Source organism: Oculina patagonica, chromosome 4 (genome assembly GCF_052425735.1).
Source record: "Oculina patagonica isolate OP01 chromosome 4, crgOcupat, whole genome shotgun sequence".
NCBI classification, from domain to species: Eukaryota; Metazoa; Cnidaria; class Anthozoa; order Scleractinia; family Oculinidae; genus Oculina; species Oculina patagonica.
The window spans coordinates 17635920-17654730 of NC_135761.1; the positions used below are offsets into that span (position 1 = coordinate 17635920).

General features: G+C 37.6%; 1 protein-coding gene and 2 pseudogenes across 3 annotated transcripts in view; 1 reads left to right on the plus strand and 2 right to left on the minus strand.

Moving 5' to 3' along the window:
- The window catches only part of LOC144651798 (large ribosomal subunit protein mL38-like), a 132588-nt gene that overhangs the window by 61330 nt on the left and 52447 nt on the right, over window positions 1–18811 (plus strand). The window lies entirely within an intron of this gene.
- LOC144651996 (uncharacterized) lies at window positions 1757–4695 on the minus strand (annotated as a pseudogene). Its single transcript, XR_013570403.1, has 3 exons — window positions 3305–4695; window positions 2720–3121; window positions 1757–2412 (listed from the first exon to the last, which is right to left on the minus strand). The product of XR_013570403.1 is annotated as an uncharacterized LOC144651996 (transcript).
- Window positions 10751–13047, minus strand: LOC144651822 (uncharacterized; annotated as a pseudogene). Its single transcript, XR_013570372.1, has 4 exons — window positions 12626–13047; window positions 12122–12259; window positions 11567–11937; window positions 10751–11266 (listed from the first exon to the last, which is right to left on the minus strand). The product of XR_013570372.1 is annotated as an uncharacterized LOC144651822 (transcript).

The window sequence follows — 18811 nt, forward strand, 5'->3', positions numbered from 1 at the left end:
CTTTAATGGTTGGTAAAGCCACAGTTTGACTATTGCAGCACTGTTTGGGGATTCTGCAGTAATAGTCTCGCCGACAAACCTGTTCTGCAGACATAATTGGAAAAATCTCAGAAATCAGAGGCTATATACCAAAGCAATTAAGATGTTCAAATCATTTAATGGAGAGACACCAGATTATTTATTAAATAAATTCATCTTTCGCATTGATACAACTAGTTATAGATTAAGAAATAGTGAAATGAGGCTGGCTCTTCCTCAACCTCGCAACGATTATTATCGAAAAAGTTTCTCTTATAGCGGTGCTTCGCTGTGGAATAGCCTTCCAGTTGTTATAAAAACATCAAAAACATTAAATGAATTCAAGACTAGATTGAGCAATTTCAGATTTGAGTGAGGCACGGCATCCCTGAAAAGCAGTACCTTTTTGTTTCTTTGTTTTTATTTGAATAGGTAGATAGTTAGTCAAGTTTGGGTCATTTTTCTTGTACACGAGACACGGGTGGTCTGGCTAATCTACTGTGCTACAAGTTATGCCATTGACCAACTTTGACAGAAACATTGTACGTTGTGATAAAAAGTTAAAGAGAAGCTTTCGTTCGTTCCGCGGGAAACCATTAATTGTCAAGATAAACAAATAAGAGTGGGTGATATGGGTTTTGCTTTCTGCACTTACTAAAGATACCTGGAAACAATCAGTTCTCATCAGATTTGAGCGATGCAGGTGGACCGAGCCTAAGTCGGCCAAAGGTTCTCAGAAAAATGTAATGAAAACTGAAAAGGCATCTGCAAGCTTTCCAAGTTTAAACTACATTTATCAAATTTGATCAGAAAATGTTTTGCCAGACATCGTTTGTTTACAGATTTCACTGATATTTCGTGCAATGTTCAAAATAGTTGCCGCAATCGTAAAATCTTTTTTCTTTCCTTTTCTTTTTCGAGAAATAAAATAAAATCAATTCGTTCTTTTTGTACCAGCGCAGGTGTGATGACTATGGTTATGCTGGTGATTCCTTATAAGGACAAATAAGGACAACCTTACAAGAAGAAATAGTGCGGTCGCTATTCTTACGCATGTGCTTATTCTTATGTTGCTCCTGTCGCTGCTTGCTTATGCGTGTTGTTACGTCGCTAGTGAAACCCGGCCTTAAGAAAAGCGATATAGCAGGCATTGTTTTTGATAGGATCGTGGTGTCTTAGGGCTTCAGTGGCCCTGTTCAACTTGAGCATCTGTTGATAAGGCCCTAGGGTTAGGTTCGATAATTCTGTAAAACCCTCACTATCGAGACTGTATGAAAAGCTTCAAAACACGGCAAAAATCAAAATACTAGCCCTGTTGCGCTCACCAACAACGAGTTCTCGGGGAGAGGGGGGGGGGGGGGGGGGACTGTGGAGATGTGAATTAGGAACTTTAAAAGTGCAGCTTCGTTTTTGATTGAACTTGGTACTTGGTACTTGATGATCACTGTAATGGAAACATTAGGCATCTAACATTGCAAATTCAATCGACACTCTTTCTTATCTCAGTGTAACTGATGAAGGTCTGTTGTGGAGAGGTTTTTTTAATTTCGTTTTTAATCGCAGTCATTCCAGAATAAGTCTCAATGTTTAGTTGTGCGACTCGTACCAAACGATAGCTTTTGCCCCAGTACATGCATGGATGAAGATACTTTCAAGAATTTTCGAATTCGACTGCAATATCTCTGCAATAACAACACGAACGAAAGATTACTAACAAATTCACACCACACACTTCTTGGGTATTCAATAACCTCGACTTTATTTGCATATTCCCCGTACAGCTTCGTTACCAGCAAAGATAAGCTTTATACTCTACAACGTTCAAGAACGTGACCTGGTTTCTTAAAATGCCTGAATTTACAAGGTTGTAACAGTTTATCTCAACTTTGATCAAACTGTTTGTTTATCGCACCCAAAACTGTTTTTAAACCCGTTTATTAGATTTCTTGATGATGTTAATAACCACAAACAAAGCGCCTTAATTAAACTCTAATCTTACGACAAAAAACCTTCAGAATCTGCTTTTTTAAGCCTGTGGGGGTGGTACTTCTTCTACGTAGATCCGGGACACTGAATTCCAGCCAGTGTTCGCGTCGCCAGATTTGTGACCACTAGCACATTTGCCGACCCAGAATCCCACGCGTACCATACCTTTAGGTACTTTCTCACACACGCCTTCGATTTGTCGCGGGCGGTGCAAATTCTTTTTGGCGCCACTTTATCCCCATATTCCATGTAGATTATACCATCAATCGCCGCCGGGGCCGAGCATTCAGCACCATTGAAGGTGAAATACCATCGCCTGCAGCATTTATGGCAGCCATAGAGGCGAAGATCACCATTCCAGAAAACGCGCAGGTCAGTTTTTTCTGACGTTTTCTTAAAAATACATTCCTAAGAAAAAGGACCACTTTTTAGTAACCAAACTAAAATAAAACAAGAGATGTGAGTCCAGTTAATAGAAGACCGCTAAACATTTCACCATACTCTATACCGTTATCACGAAAAACAACAAAAATATTTACAGCATTAAAAAGCGATGTTTATATATATAGACTTTAGTTTTTTTTTAAGTTTTGTCGCGGGTTATTGAAGTTTTAACAGCGTTAATTTGCTTTGGGTTGTGATGTACCTTTTGAGTGTATCCTGTAAAGAAATTTTATGCCTACACGTTAAATTAAAAAGCTAGGTCAATATTTACCTTTATATTTATCAGTCCTGTGTCCTTTCCTTCGTTCAGATTTTTAAACACACACTGCTTCCAGTTACTTCCCAGTGTCCCTGAAGGTCTCTGGGGGCCTGGAGGGCCTTGGCTTCCTTTAGGACCTGCGTCACCTTTAGTTCCTCTTGGACCCGCTGGGCCCCTGGACCCTTGTGTTCCCAGTGTCCCTGGAGGTCCCTTTGGGCCTGGGGGGCCTTCGCTTCCTTCTTTGCCTGCGTCACCTTTGTCTCCTCGTGGTCCCGTGGATCCTTGAGAGCCAGGTGATCCCGCAACACCTGCTGGTCCCGCGGGTCAAGGACTTCCTGGGATCCCTGGGATTCCTGGGGCGCAAAAGCAGGCACCATAACCACATGGTCCATAGGGGGGAAACTGTTGCGTACCCTAAATGTAGAGAGAAGAAAAACCACATTCTTTTGTTGCAGACCTATCTAAAAGTTATCAAGCCAATCAATCAAGTTTTCTTCTAATTACACGTTCTGCTTTCCAAGAAGTTTCGTTTCACTCCATTCTACCACAAACATGTGCTGACTGGGAAAAGTGCGAATAAGACACAAATAAACTTACCGTGTTTCCACTTGGTTTGCCGCTGCTGTTGTTGTTCGCCGCATAGCACAAGGTGATCAGCGGTAAAATCAGTAAACATAACATGATGGTCGGCGAAAGGTTCATACGAGATTGCGCCATGTTTGGTTATCTTCTGACATGTGTGGGAAATGAATATAACGAGTAAGTAAATAATAATGGTAAATGCTAAATTAAAGAATACTCTTCGAGATAGTGCTTTTGTGTGCGTTTACGTTTACTGCGATTTGCGAAATTTTCTTCCTCTAATTTTAAAATGAATTTGAATTTTGACTTTTGACCTATACATAAACAAAATGAATCTGGCATTCTTCACATTATTTGCTTGCTGTTTGCAGATTAAAATACAACAAAAACAGGTATAAAATGAGTATGAACGATACAGCATTTTTTTCGTTGCAAACTTAAGAAAATTAGTGTTAAATTAATTAAGTTTAGCTACAAGGACAGTACCAGATTATCTTCCTCTGACAGTCAACCAAGCTTAGTTGATAAAGTTCCTACCTTGTTGCTGTTGGCATCAACTGAAGGAAAATGATACAACAGTGATGTGCCAGTGCTTTTTATTCCTCTATAGTAAACGAGTTTCACGTGAAAACACGTTTTGAACATGATTACGTGTCGATTGCAAAAATAAGACGAGCAGTTTTATTGGCTGGACCAATTCTCAATCGACCAATGACACGTACTCTTTCATTTTGTATTTGCTTTGCTTTGTTGAATTAAGTGACGCGTTTATACATGTTCAAGGGTTGATGACGTACAGACATTACAAGTACGACGAGCATCCTTATTGGCTAGGTCAAGTCAAATCCAAACCGACCAATGACACGCACTCTTTCATTTTGTATTTGCTTTGCTTTGTTGTAATTAGTGATACGTTAATACACGTTTAAGTGTTGATTACGTACAGAAATTGAAAATAGAACAAGCAGTCATCTTACTTTGATGTTTTGATCGATGAAAAAAAAAGAGAAAAAAAGTTACAGGTTGGCAGTCGTTTTTGAACTGAATTTGAGAATAAAAGCAATACTTGCAACAATACTTTTAATCAATGTGGACTGAAAAATGATTAAGGCTTTTTAGACTTTGTTCTGCTTATATCAGAAACGTAAGAATTCAAGTTTTTTTCTTTATCGTGATCACACACATTCAGTAACTTAAGCACATTTAATTTATGATATCGGTATTTAGTATCGCAAATACTCACACAAAGCTTCTTGACCTGTTTATCGTGAATATTCGAGTTCTGGTTGACGAGCGCAAAACAATCGATCAGAATTTCTTTTCAATTTGCTCAGTTACAATTACTGTGGAGTGTTAAAACTACTAAAAATGACTTTATGCAGTGGCTCTTTGCACGGGTAATATTTTCAAATTAGCATAAAGCCGAGAACGTTTGTGCTAAAAGGCGTGTTGCTATTGCTTTTGACACGTTGAAAATGGTTCCATAAATCACATCAAATCGTGTTTGTTCTCACATGATATATGGCAAAAAAAATGCAGGGTCCAGCTTGAGGTTGCTTTTATTCACTGATCTGTTTATTGGAACGATATATCAACTTGGCTAAACTATGGCTTAACTCGTGTGACTACAAAACAGACTTGCGATATATTAACTGTCCGAAACTGTATTTGACAAAGATCCTCGGCGCGACCACATTTTTCTTCACAGAATCGAGAAACATTCAAAATTGTTAAAGTCATATTAATTTAATTAATAAAACCTTCTTATTCTGACAGCTACTAAATCTAACAATTTACATTCGAATTGAAAATAACCAAAATTAATATTAGTTAAGTTGGGCTCTTATTTCGCACAACTAGCTTAAGAGTCGAGGCCAAACATTTCTTTGTTTGATTAAAACTGCATTTGGATGTCTGTGGCACAACAACTGAACATTAAGCATTGAAACATATCTAAAGTTATTTACCTTTGAAGTAACTCAGCGTCTGGATTGACGGAAATAGAAAAAGCTAAGCGGGAGAAGAGAAAATCAAGCGTGAAATTTAACAGCAAAACGAGCATTAAATTGAAAATATTATTTGTCCGGCCTATCACAAGAACTGAATTTTTTTCAAAATGAGCACAATCCTTCTTTGTGCTTTTGTTTAATGAATTTCTCGTCAGAACAAATTTGTGAAACAACATACATTCTAACACGCAATAGTATTGGCCAGGACGCTTTGTTTATTGCTTAGTCGTGGATTTGTCCAATAGGAAGAAGCCTTCTATCGATCATGCTTGGTGTGCCACGTTTAGTTTTCTTACTGCTGATATGCGCGAAATTCCGAGAAAAGTCAGGCGACTGAAAACTTGAAATAAAATATATCATTGTTTTCTTTTTCCTTTCTTGTTTTCTTTTTTAAGATTTGGGATCTCGTTCGTGATAGAGTAGTCTACAAAAAATACATTATATGAGTATTTTCTGGATATTTGAGAAAAAGCTTCTTGATGTATTTTCATATCATCGTGAATTAATTTTCGAGTTCTTGATGACCTTTTGGAAACATAAAGTTGTTGTCTAGGTTTTATATGCAATTACACAAAGCCTTGGGAAACTGCGAATGCTATAAATCCCAACTATTTTCTCAACAATGACCAACGAATGCCACATTTTTTCGCGATAATGAAGTTGTGTGTTGATCTTTACTTGGCATACGTTTTTACGCATTTCAAGAACATGATTTCATTTATACTAATAATTTTTAGGAAAAACAAAGGTGGATAAATTGCAGACACACACAACTCCCCAGACCGAGATTCAAGAGAGACATCTGAACGTTAAACTTGCAGATAAACATATCAAAATCATTTACCTTTGAAGTATCTCAGCACTGCCTGGGTTGTGTAAGGGGAAGCAGCAAAAATCTAAAACGTAGAGAGAAGAACTAAGTGTGAGATTAAATATCAAAACAAGCAAAGCATAAAGGAATATAACCAGAACTAAAATGTAAGCTTACAAGGTCAACTTCTTGAATCCTTATGTGTTGCTTTTCAGATTGTTGAAGCTAAATGTTCTTTCTTATTCAAACCGAACAAAATTTTTCCTTCTTCTTTGTTTAAAGGAGTTCTAGTTAGAACAAGTTTGTGACGCAATGGTAAAAAGTCAAGGTTCATTCTAACACGCAATGTCATTGGCTACGTTTTGTTCAGTAGATGATTTGTCCAATGAGATGAAGTCTTGTTCTTTACCCTTGATGTGTTTGCCACGTTTTGCTGTCTAACTTATGTTACACGTATAATTCTGAACAAATATAAAATTACTAATACAAAAAGGCGTTGGGAGTGAAAAAATGTAACAACAATAAAAGTCATTGTTCTCTTTTTTAATCACTGGGACATTATTCTCAAAATCCTTGCCTGGCAATAAAACTAGAACGAGTTAGGTTTTCGTTGTTAAAGAGTTACATCTATCAGTACTGCTACAATGTAAACAACACTGGAAACAAATATAAATTCAAAAGGAAGTTTAACTCAGGGATACCGTAAATTCTAAAAAAGGCGAAAGCATTCCTGAATGATATAATGGATTAGAAAATCGATAGAAAACTGGCCAAAGTTTTACAATTTAGAGTTTGTTGTTTTGCCATATAGGTTTGGACAGTCCCTATATTGACTCATCTATTTTTGGCAGCAAACTGGGCAAACTTTTATGTTTCTCTGTGACTTGGTGCTGTTGGTATTTTCCTTGCGAATTTAGATCAAGTGTAGCGGTAGCCTGCACGTTTGTGGCAGGCTCGGAAACTAGATCGCATATAAATACAGCAGAAATTTCGTCAGCTGCAGTATTGTGTGAAATTTTAACTTTAGCGAATTATATTTAAGCCCGTGGCAGCCATTAGGTCATTTCTTCTTGCGTGAAATTATTTTGATTCGCGCTACTGTGTTTGAGTTTGTTTGGCAAACAAACCGTGAACAGTTCGTATTTTGCCGTTTGCACTTTCACTTGAATTTGCTAAGATCTATGAGCCGAAAATGTTCTATGGAGAATGTAAACTCCCTGCAGTTGGATCTCAATGCGTTGAAACCGAATTCGTAGGCGTAAAAGTGTGTCCTCTTTCTGAAGGATGGCTTGTGACAAATAAAAGGTCACCGTACCCAAAAATTTGAATATCTTTTTCACTGTCTGACCAAAACTCTCCCGCCTTGAACATTCTTCTCCGTCCAACAAAATTTTTAAAATAAATCTATTTCTCAGTTAGACGGTTTAAATGCCCCTAGAGAACATGATAAATTCTTACCAAAGCTTTGCTCTGTTAGTATTAAGAAAGATGATAAATATTCAGTTTTTGATTGTGCATAATTATTTTGTAATTATTGACAATTTTAGCAATTATTGGTAGAAATGGGGAACTGAAACAGGCGGGGGACAAATATAAATCGATAGCGCGAAAATGGTAAAAGTTCATCTAAAAAAAAAACTGGGTCAGTTTGAATCAGTAAAGAAAATTTGCTATTAATGATAACTTCACTCTGTTTCTTGCTAGTGGGAATAATAATTTTTACGCTCGCCTGAATATTGCGTAAGATAACGTTCTTACCTGCTTGTGCTCGGCTGGTTCCCATACGATGAAAATAATGATGGCTGAAGATGCTTGATTCTGTTGGTCAGTTAACTTGCACTAAGCGTGCCGAACTTCTTCCAAGTTCATTTCTCATTCTGTTGAAAGCGAATGAAGACCACGAGCTATAACTCTGACATAACACATTAAATATATGTTTGTGTTCGATTTTCCATGTTCCTCTCAATCGATCGGCAGCGATAGCAAAGAAATATTCCTTAACAAAACAGTGTTAAAATCGTCCATAATTTTAAATAAGCAAACTCGGTGCTCACTTGAAAACTTTTCTCTCACAACATTTTTGTGACGTAAGTTTCTTGTTGCTTCCAGTTCGTTATTTACTGTGTCCATTGTTTTCAAAAGATCGATACTGACATTTCTGACTGTTGTATATGCGAAAGCTCTTCTCTATATCCAATGAAAAAGACGCGTTTTTGTTATTTGCGTTTTCTTAACTTCATGTGTCAAGTTATTTTTAACTCAATATCAGTGACTCGAAGTGACACAATGATCAACAAATACTTTGTTTACTCAAATAGCCTTCTTGTTCATTTTTTATTCAACTTTAAAGCGCAGCCTGGTTTTCACTAGCGACGTAAGCACAAGCACAAGCGCAAGCACAAGCTCTTATTTCACCCTGAAAACGGCTTTGACGCAAACAAAAGCAAAAGCGCATTGCATTTTGATACATGTGCTTGTGCTTGCGGCAAGCATAAACACAGGGGTCACTGCCGGAAATTTGTCCTTTTTGCGTGCTTGCGCTTGTGCTTGCGTCGCTAGTGAAAACCAGGCTTAACTGTTTTGACGATTTAAGTAGATTGTTAATTTATTCATTTTTTTTACCACAAACAGTTTCGAAGCTGTTTAATTCCGTTGTTTATTAGAGATATCAAAATCAGGATCAGTTTTTTTTCATCCAAGAGTAAGATTACTGTAAGTAGTAAATATTTTTTTTAGCCCGTTGCAGACTAGACTAGATTTGCAAGTCGATCTTCATCGTTTACTCGCGGAAATACGAGACTTATCATGAGCGACAAAGTCGCGAAATATGGCTGGATATGGTACAAAAATTACTGGAAAGGAATTTGCAGAACTTAAGTTCCAGACGACTTTAAAGCCAATTGTTTTCTCCCTCACCTCCCTCTGTTAACTTCTCTCCCACTCTCTCAGCTTACATTTTCCCCCACTCCTATTCCCCTCTCTATCTTTACTCAGTTTTACCCTCGTCTTGTTCTAATTCTTTGGTCTGGTGTGTAAAGCGCATTTGAACGTATGGAAAATGCGCTATATAAATGCATTATCATTATCATTAACTAAATTCTTCTCGCCTATACCTCCCTCCTCTTTTAGCTTAGCCCCACTCCACTGGCGTACATTTTGTCTCGCCCCAATCCCTGCACCCACTCCTTATCGTTATAGGGCCCCTTCGCCCTACTTTCCTTTTTTAGCTTCCCCCATTATCTTGGTTTATTTTTTGTCTCGCCCCAATTTCCTCCACCCTCTCCTCTTCCCCTTTAGTCTCGCCCCACTCCCTTGGCTTACTTTTTGTCCCGCCACAATTCCCTATGCTCTTCTCCTCTTCCCTTTTTGCCTCACCCCACTCCCTTGGCTTTAATACTTTTTGTCTCACACCAATTTCCTATGCTCTTTCCTCTTCCCCTTTAGTCTCGCCCCACTCCCTTGGCTCACTTTTTGTCTCGCCCCAATTCCCTATGCTCTCTCTTCTTCCCCTTTAGTCTCGTCCCACTCCCTTGGCTTACTTTTTGTCTCGTCCCAATTCCCTATGCTCTCTCTTCTTCCCCTTTAGTCTCGTCCCACTCCCTTGGCTTACTTTTTGTCTCGCCCCAATTCCCTATGTTCTCTCCTCTTCCCCTTTAGTCTCGTCCCACTCCCTTGGCTCACTTTTTGCTTCGCTCCAATTCCCTTCGCTCTCTCCTCTTTCCTTTTTGTCTCGCCCCACTCCCTTGGCTTACTTTTTGCTTCGCTCCAATTCCCTATGCTCTCTCCTCTTTCCTTTTTGTCTCGTCCCACTCCTTTTTTTACTTTTTGTCTCAACCCGCTCCCCTGGCTTACTTTTAGTCTCGCCCCAATTTCTTTCTTTCGACATAAAACGTAGCACAACCACCAAGTAAACAAACAAACACATTTCTATTTTTTTTAGTCCTGACTAGAAATTGCCGCGGCACAAACACAAGGGTAGATAACAGCCTTTAGTTTTGACACGGTTGGAGTGTTTTACGGTTTCAGTGATACAACTCCACCCAATCGTCCGTAAATTCTCGGCCTCGGAACTGAAAAGTCAAAACTCTCCACCAATGGGACTATACTTTGAAAAGCTTAGATATAAAACAAAAAGCGTGAAATTCTAAACCTCGCAGCCAACCTGTAAAACGCACTCGGAGGGAGCTGTGAAGGTTTAACTTGCAGCTTCGTTTTTGGTGAAGATAGAAAATTGGTACTTAGTGAATTTAATACATTAGAATAGTAAAATACAACATATAACATTTCAAATTCGACCCACATCCCTTCTTTCTTATATCTGTGAACGTAAAACTTTTTTTGTGGACGGCTTCTCTTTTCTTTTCCTTTTTTAAATGCAGATCGCTCTGTGTTGTTCACTTGATTCCAGAATAAGCTTCAATATTTTGTTGCGTGAATCTGGCTCCAGCACATTCTATGCCGATAAAAAAAAAAACTTTCAAGAACCTGCGAATAAGCCGGTAATTACAAAAAAAACCTAAACGTTACTAACAAATTCACACCACGCACTTCTTGGGTATTCAATAACTTCGTATTTATTTGCATATTCCCCGTACAGCATCGTTACCAGCAAAGATAACCTTTATACTCTACATCGTTCAAGAACGCGACCTACTAGTCTCTTAAAATGCCCGAATTTACAAGGTTGTAAAAGTTTATCTCAACTTTGATCAAACGGTCTGATTATCGCACCCGGAACCGTTTAATTAAACTCTAACCCTACTACAAAAAAAAGCTTCAGAATATGCTTTTTTAAGCCTGTGGGGGTGGTAATTCTTCCACGTACAACCGGGACACTGAGCGGTAACCCGTGTACGCGTCAGCTGATCCGTAACCAGCACAGTTACCGACCCAGAATCCCACGCGCACAGTGCCCTTGTGGATTTTCTCGCACACTCCTTCGATTTGTCGCACACGATGTAAATTTTTCTCGGCGCCACTTTTATTTCTATATCCCATGTAGACTATACCATCAATCGCCGCAGGAGCCGAGCACTCTGCACCATTGAAGGTGAAATACCATCGCTTGCAGCAACCATGGCAGTTATAGAGGCGAAGATCTCCATTCCAGAAAACGCGCAGACCAGTTTTGTCTGACTTTTTCTTAAAAATACATTCCTAAAGAAAAAGGACTACTTATAAGGACAAAACTAATATAAAACAAGAGATTCGAGTCATATAAATAGCAGACCGCTAAACATTCACCACACTATATACCGTAATCACAAAAAATATTTACAACATTTAAAAAGCGATGTTTATAAATATAAAATTTAGTTTTTCCAAGTTTTGTCGTGGACTTATTGAGTTTTAACAATGTTAATTTGCTTTGGGTTGTGATGCACCTTTTGGGTTGATCCAGAAAAGAAAGTCAATGCATGCCTACACCTTAAATAACAATGTTAGTTCAATATTTACCTTGATCAATCCTGTGTCCTTTCCTTCGTTCAGATTTTTTAAACACGCACTGCTTCCAGTTACTTCCCAATGTCCCTGGAGGTCCCTGGGGGCCTGGAGGACCTTGGCTTCCTTTAGCACCTTCGTCACCATTGGTTCCTCTTGGACCCACTGGGCCCGTGGATCCCAATGTCCCTGGAGGTCCCTGACTTCCTTGTTTGCCGGCGTCACCTTTGTCTCCTCGTGGTCCGGTGGATCCTTGAGGGCCAGGTGATCCCGCAACACCTGCTGGTCCCGCGGGTCCAGGACTTCCTGGGATCCCTGGGATTCCTGGGGCGCAGAAGCAGGCACCATAACCACATGGTCCATAGGGGGGGAAACTGTTGCGTACCCTAAATGTAGAGAGAAGAAAAACCACATTCTTTTGTTGCAGACCTATCTAAAAGTTATCAAGCCAATCAATCAAGTTTTCTTCTAATTACACGTTCTGCATTCCAAGAAGTTTCGTTACACTCCATTCTACCACAAACATGTGCTGACTGGGAAAAGTGCGGAAGAAGACACAAATAAACTTACCGTGTTGCCACTTGGTTTGCTGCTGCTGTTGTTGTTCGCCGCATAGCACAAGGTGATCAGCGGTAAAATCAGGAAACATAACATGATGGTCGGCGAAAGGTTCATACGAGATTGCGCCATCTTTGGTTATCTTCTGACCTGTGTGGGAAATGATTATAACGAGTAAGTAAATAGTGATGGTAGATACTTTAAATTAAAGAATACTCTTCGAGATAGCGCTTAAATTGTGAGTGCGTTCACGTTTACTGCGATTTGCGACATTTTCTTCCTCTAATTTTAAAATGAATCTGAATTTTGACTTTTGCCCTATACATATACAAAATGAATATAGCATTTTTCACATTTTCCGCTTGCTGTTTGTACGATTAAAATACAACAAAAAAAGGTATAAAATGAGTATGAAGGATACAGCATTTTTTTCGTTTCAAAGGATTAAGAAAATTAGCTTTGTTAAATTAATTATGCTTTAGCTACAAGGACAGTTTCAGATTATCTTCCTCCGACAGTTAACCAAGCTTAGTTGATAAAGTTCCTACCTTGTTTCTGTTGGTATCAACTGAAGGAAAATGATACAACAGTGATGTGTCAGTGCTTTTTATTCCTCTATAGTAAACGAGTTTCACGTGAAAACACGTTTAGAACATGATTACGTGTCTATTGCAAAAATAAGACGAGCAGTTTTATTGGCTGGAGCAATTCTGGATCGACCAATGACACGTACTCTTTCATTTTGTGTTTGCTTTGCTTTGTTATAATAAGTGACACGTTTATACATGTTCAAGGGTTGATTACGTACAGACATTACAAATACGACGAGCGTCCTTATTGGTTAGGTCAAGTCAAATCCAAACCGACCAATGACACACACTCTTTCATTTTGTATTTGCTTTGCTTTGTTGTAATTAGTGATACGTTAATACATGATTAAGTGTTGATTACGTACAGAAATAAAAAAAAAAAAACAGTCATCTTACTTTGATGTTTTGATCGATGAAAAAAAAAAGAGAAAAAAAGTTACACGTTGGCAGTCGTTTTTGAACTGAATTTGAGAATAAAAGCAATACTTGCAACAATACTTTTAATCAATGTGGACTGAAAAATGATTAAGGCTTTTTAGACTTTGTTCTGCTTAGATCAGAAACGTAAGAACTCAATTTTTTTCTTTATGGTGATCACACACATTCAGTAACTTAAGCACATTTAATTTATGATATCGGTATTTAGTATCGCAAATGCTCACACAAAGCTTCTTGACCTGTTTATCGTGAATATTCGAGTTCTGGTTGACGAGCGCAAAACAATCGAGCAGAATTCCTTTTCAATTTGCTCAGTTACAATTACTGTGGAGTGTTAAAACTTTAAAGATGACTTTATGCAGTGGCTCTGTCCATGGGCAATTTTTTCAAATTAGCTTATTGCCGGACGTTTGTGTAAAAGGGGTGTTGAATTTTTTTTTACGCTTTGAAAATTTTCCCTTAAATCTCTTCAATTTTAAGCCTGTGGGTTTTTTTTTTTTTATATTTTTTTTTCCAAATTGGTAAAAAATGGGGGTTGTCTTTTTTTAAAAAAATAATTTATTTTTTTTACAAAAAAAAAATTTTTTTTTATCCCCCCCCCCCCTTTTTTTTAAAAAACAAAAAAAAAATTTTTATTTTATTTTATTATATATTTTTTTTTTTAAAAATAAATTATTTTTTAAATAAAAAAAAAAAAAAAAAATTACTCTTATTTCGCGCAACTAGCTTAAGGCTCGAAGCCAAAAATTTCTTTGTTTGATTAAAACTGCATGTGGATGTCTTTGGCACAACAATTGAACATTAAGAAGTGAAACATATCTAAAGTTATTTCCCTTTAAAGTAACTCAGGATTGACGGATATAGAAAGCTAAGCGGTAGAAAAGAAAAGCAAGCGTGAAATTTAACATCAAAACGAGCAAGAGATTAAAAAAAACCCGAACTAGACTGTTAACTTACATCGTCAGCTTCTTCTATCTCTTTTATTTGTCCGTCCTATTGGAACTGAATTTTGTTCAAACTAAAGCACACTCTTTCTTCCTTCTTTGTGCTTTTGTTTAATGAATTTCTTGTCGGAACAAGTTTGTGAAACAACATACATTCTAACTCGTAATGCTATTGGCCAGAACGCCTTGTTTAATGTTTAGTCGTGGATTTGTCCAATAGGATGAAGCCTTCCATCGATCATGCTTAGTGTGCCACGTTTAGATTTCTTACTGCTGATATGCGCGAAATTCCGAGCTGCAGGCGACTGAAAACTTGAGATAAAATATATCATTGTTTTCTTTTTCCCTTTTTTGTTTTCTCTTTTTAAGATTTGGGACCTCGTTAGTGATAGAGTAGTCTACAAAGAATACATATTAGTATTTCCTGGATATTTGAGAAAAAGCTTCTTGATGCATTTTCATCGTGAATTAATTTTCGAGTTCTTAATGATATAGTTTGTTTGAAGAACACAAACTAGCTGAGCAAACAAAAAGATAGAATAAAAATGGCTTGCTTTTATGTTATAGCCCAAAACTTTCTTCTTTCTGTGTAATCTAATTAAGTTAGCATCGCAAAGCAACTCGACTTAATTACGAAGAATTTCTTTGTTCCTTTTTCTTTTACAACGAGCACATGTATATTTTAGGAAATCTAAGTAGAAAATAAATCACGAATAAACACAAAACTCACAAATTGCCTATCTTTAAGCTGAGTTGGTTGTTCCACTTCTCAAGAATAAAAAGGCTGAGTAAAAACTGGACCTTTTGAAAACATAAAGTTGTTGTCAAGGTTTTATGTGCAATTAGGGAAACTTTGTTAAATCTGCGAGTGCTATAAATTCTAGCTTTTTTCTCTACAATCGAATGCCACAATTTTTCGGGATAATGAAGTCGTGTGTTTAAAGTGAAGATCTTTTCCTGACAAATTTCTTACGCCTTTGAACATGATTCGTTATAACTATTAATTTTTCGGGAAAAAAATTGCACAAAATCAGTTGCACACACACAATTCAAAAGACCGAGATTCTAGAGAGACGTCTGAACGCAAAACTTGCGGCAAAACATATATAAAACATTTACCTTTGAAGTATCAGCGGTTCCTCGGTTGTGTAAGGAGACACAGCAAAAATCTAAAAGGTAGAGAGAAGATTTAGTGTAATATTAAATATCAAAACAAGCAAAGCATAAAGAGGAATAACCGGCTAGAACTACAGTAAAATGTAAGCTTACGTCGTCAGCTTCTTGAATCCTTATGTGTTGCTTTTCAGATTGAAGCCAAATGTTCTTTCTTCTTCAAACTGAGCCAACTTTTCGTTCTTCTTTGTTTAAAGAAGTTCTAGTTAGAACAAGTTTGTGACGCATTGCTGAAAAATCAAGGTTTATTCTAACACGCAATGTCATTGGTTACAACGTTTTGTTTAGTAGTTGATTTGCACAATGAGATGAAGTCGTGTATTATACTCTTGATGTGTTTGCCACGTTTTGCTGTCTTACTGATGATACGCGCATAATTCTGAACAAATCAACTACTGATAAAAAAGGCTTTGGGAGTGAAAAATGTAAAAAAAAATGTTCGTTTATTTTTTTTACTAGGCATTACTCTTAAAACCTTTGCAAGGCAATGGAATATTTCACTGGAATGGGTTACTTTTTCGTTGTTAAACAATTTCAGCTCTCAGTACTGCTACAGTGTAAACAATAGTGGGAACAAATATGGAATCAATGACTAAGAGATATATGTACAGTAACTGATTCTTAATAACGTTTTTCTTTTATCGAGACTCTATCCCTTTTGAAAAGGCGAGTGCATTTCTGAATGATATAAAAGATACTTACAGGTTTAGACAGTCCATGTTGAATCATCTATTTTTGTCAGCAAACTGAGCAAACTTTCATGTTTCTTTGTCACTTGGTGCTTTTGTTATTTTCCTTGCGAATGAGTGTAGTGATAAACTGCAATTTACTGGTAGGCGTGGAAACTTATCGCATTAATACAGCATAAATCTCGTCACCTGAAATATTGTGTCAAATTGTAACTAGTCATTATATTAAGCTCGTGGCAGTCATTAGACCAATCTTCTAGCGTGATTATTTTGATTCACGCTACTGTGTTTGAGTTTGTTTAGCAAACAAACCGTGAACAGTTCGTATTTTTTCGTTTACATTTTCAATTGAACTTTCCATGTGATATGGAGAATGCGAAATCCCAGTGAGGTGTGTCCAAGGAGAGTTTTTGAAGGTCAAAAACGAATTCTAATGTCTAAAGGTGTGCCCTTCTTCTGAAGGCAGCTTTATATTTTTAAGTGAAATATAATTATTGTTAACAAACTGACAAAAGGTCACCGTGTCCAAAAATTTGAATGCCTTTTTATTGTGTGAACAAAACTCGCCTGCTTTGACTGTTCTTTCTGCAGTATACCTAAAATAATTTAAAAATAATATATTTCTCAAAAGAAACGTTTTGAAGGACCTAATGAAAGTGATACATTCTTTAACACAGCTTTGTTCTATTAGGATCAATGTAAATAATAAAGATTCATTTTTGATTGTGCATAATTAGTTAGTACGTATTGACATTTGCAGTTATTTATGCCCGGATTTGGGAACTGCTATAACCTGGAGGTAAAACAATACAAAGGATCATTTATAAAACCGAAAAGGAACTGTTGTGGAATGTTTTCCAAAAAACCAGCAATTCATAAGGAGTTAAAAACCTAACTTTTTCCCGCAACAATAGAGATAGAACTTCATTCTATCAATAGCTTATGGGAATAATATTTTTACGTTAAATAGGCCTGAATATTTCGTAAGAAGACGTTCTTACTTGCTTATACTCGGCTGGTTTCCGTGCGAAGGAATTAATGATGGCTGGAGTTGCTAGATTCTGTTGGTTTAACTTGCCGTGAGTGCGTCAAATTCCTTCTAAACCCATTTCTAGTATTTCTCATTCTATCCGAAAGCGAATGCAGGCCACGCACCATAAACTTATTGGTGAAAATTTGTTTGTGTTCTTTTTTCGAATTTCCTCGCAATAGATCGGCGCGCAGCGATAATTAGAATCCTTTCCTCTAATAACACAGTGATATAAACCGTCTATAATTAAAAAAAAAAGCAAACTGCTCGCTTGAAAAGTTTTCTTTCACAATATTTTTGTGACGTAAGATTCTTGTCTCTTCCAGTTCGTTATTTACTGTGTCCATTGTTTTCCAAAGCTCGTTACTGACATTTCTGATAGATGTGTCTGTGAAAGCTCTTCTCTATATCCAATGAAAGAGGTAAAGATTTCTGTCCTGCGTGTTTTCTTAACTTCAAATGTCAAGTTATTTTCAAATCAATAGCAGTGACTCGAAGTGACACAATTATCAACATTCTTTGTTTACTTTTATGATCTTCTTGTTCCTTATTTATTCAACTTTAACTGTTTTGATGATTTTAGTAGGATGTTAAATTTGTTCATTTTTGTACGACGAACAATTTCGAAGCTGTATAATTCCGTTGTTTATTGGACTTATCAAAATCAAATCAGTGAATTAATTTTTTTTCATCCAGGAGTAAGATTTCTGTAAGTGGCAGGAACCCATTAAGAGCCATTAAGTGTTAAATATCTTGCAAGCTAGATTTCCCGGTCGATCTTCATCGTCTACTTGCGGAAATACGAGAATTATATCACAGTGGAACCTTGATTTAACGAACCTCTATATAACAAAGTCCTCGATATAACGAACGATATTTTTTGCCCCCATAATGGTAAAATATATGGAAAAAAACCTCCATTTAAAAAAAATTTTTTTTTAGGAAAATTTTTTTCCCCTCCCCTTGCCCTTTTTTTTTTCGGGGGGCCCCCCTTTACGAGCGACAAAAACGCGAAATATGGTTAGATATGGTACAAAAATTACTGGAAAGGACTTTTCGGAAGTTTAGTTCCAGGCGACTTTCAAGCCAATTGTTTTCCCCCTCTCTCGATCCCTCTGTTAAGTTCACTCCCGCTCTCTCGGCTTACTTTTTTCCTCTCTCCAATTCCCCTCAAAACCACTTTACCCTCGTCCCATTCTCTTGCCTTACTTGTTGAATAATCCATATTCTCTTCGCCTATTCCTCCTCCATTTAATAAACCTAGCACCACTCTGTTGGCTTACCTCTTAAGCTTGTCTTGGCGTCATCTCTCCGCAATCTCCTCGTCTTTATAGTTTCGCCCATGTCACTTTGTACTGTCCCTCTCGCTTCAACTTCCCTTGCCCTCTCAGCTCCCTTTTAGTTTCACCCTTGTCTCGCCCCACTCCTTTGGGTTACTTTTTGTCTCGTCCCAATTCCCTATGCTCTCTCCTCTTTCCCTTTAGTCTCGTTTCACTCCCTTGGCTTATTTTTTGTCTCGCCCCAATTCCCTATGCTCTCTCCTCTTCCCCTTTAGTCTCGCCCCACTCCCTTCGCTTTCTTTTTGTCTCGCCCCAATTCCCTATGCTCTCTCCATTTCCCCTTTAGTCTCGTCCCACTCCCTTGGCTTACTTCTTGTCTCGCCCCAATTCCCTATGTTCTCTCCTCTTCCCCCTTTAGTCTCGCCCCACTCCCTTGGCTTACTTTTTGTCTTGCCCCAATTCCCTATGCTCTCTCCTCTTCCCCTTTAGTCTCGCCCCACTCCCTTGGCTTACTTTTTGTCTCGCCCCAATTCCCTATGCTCTCTCCCCTTCCCCCTT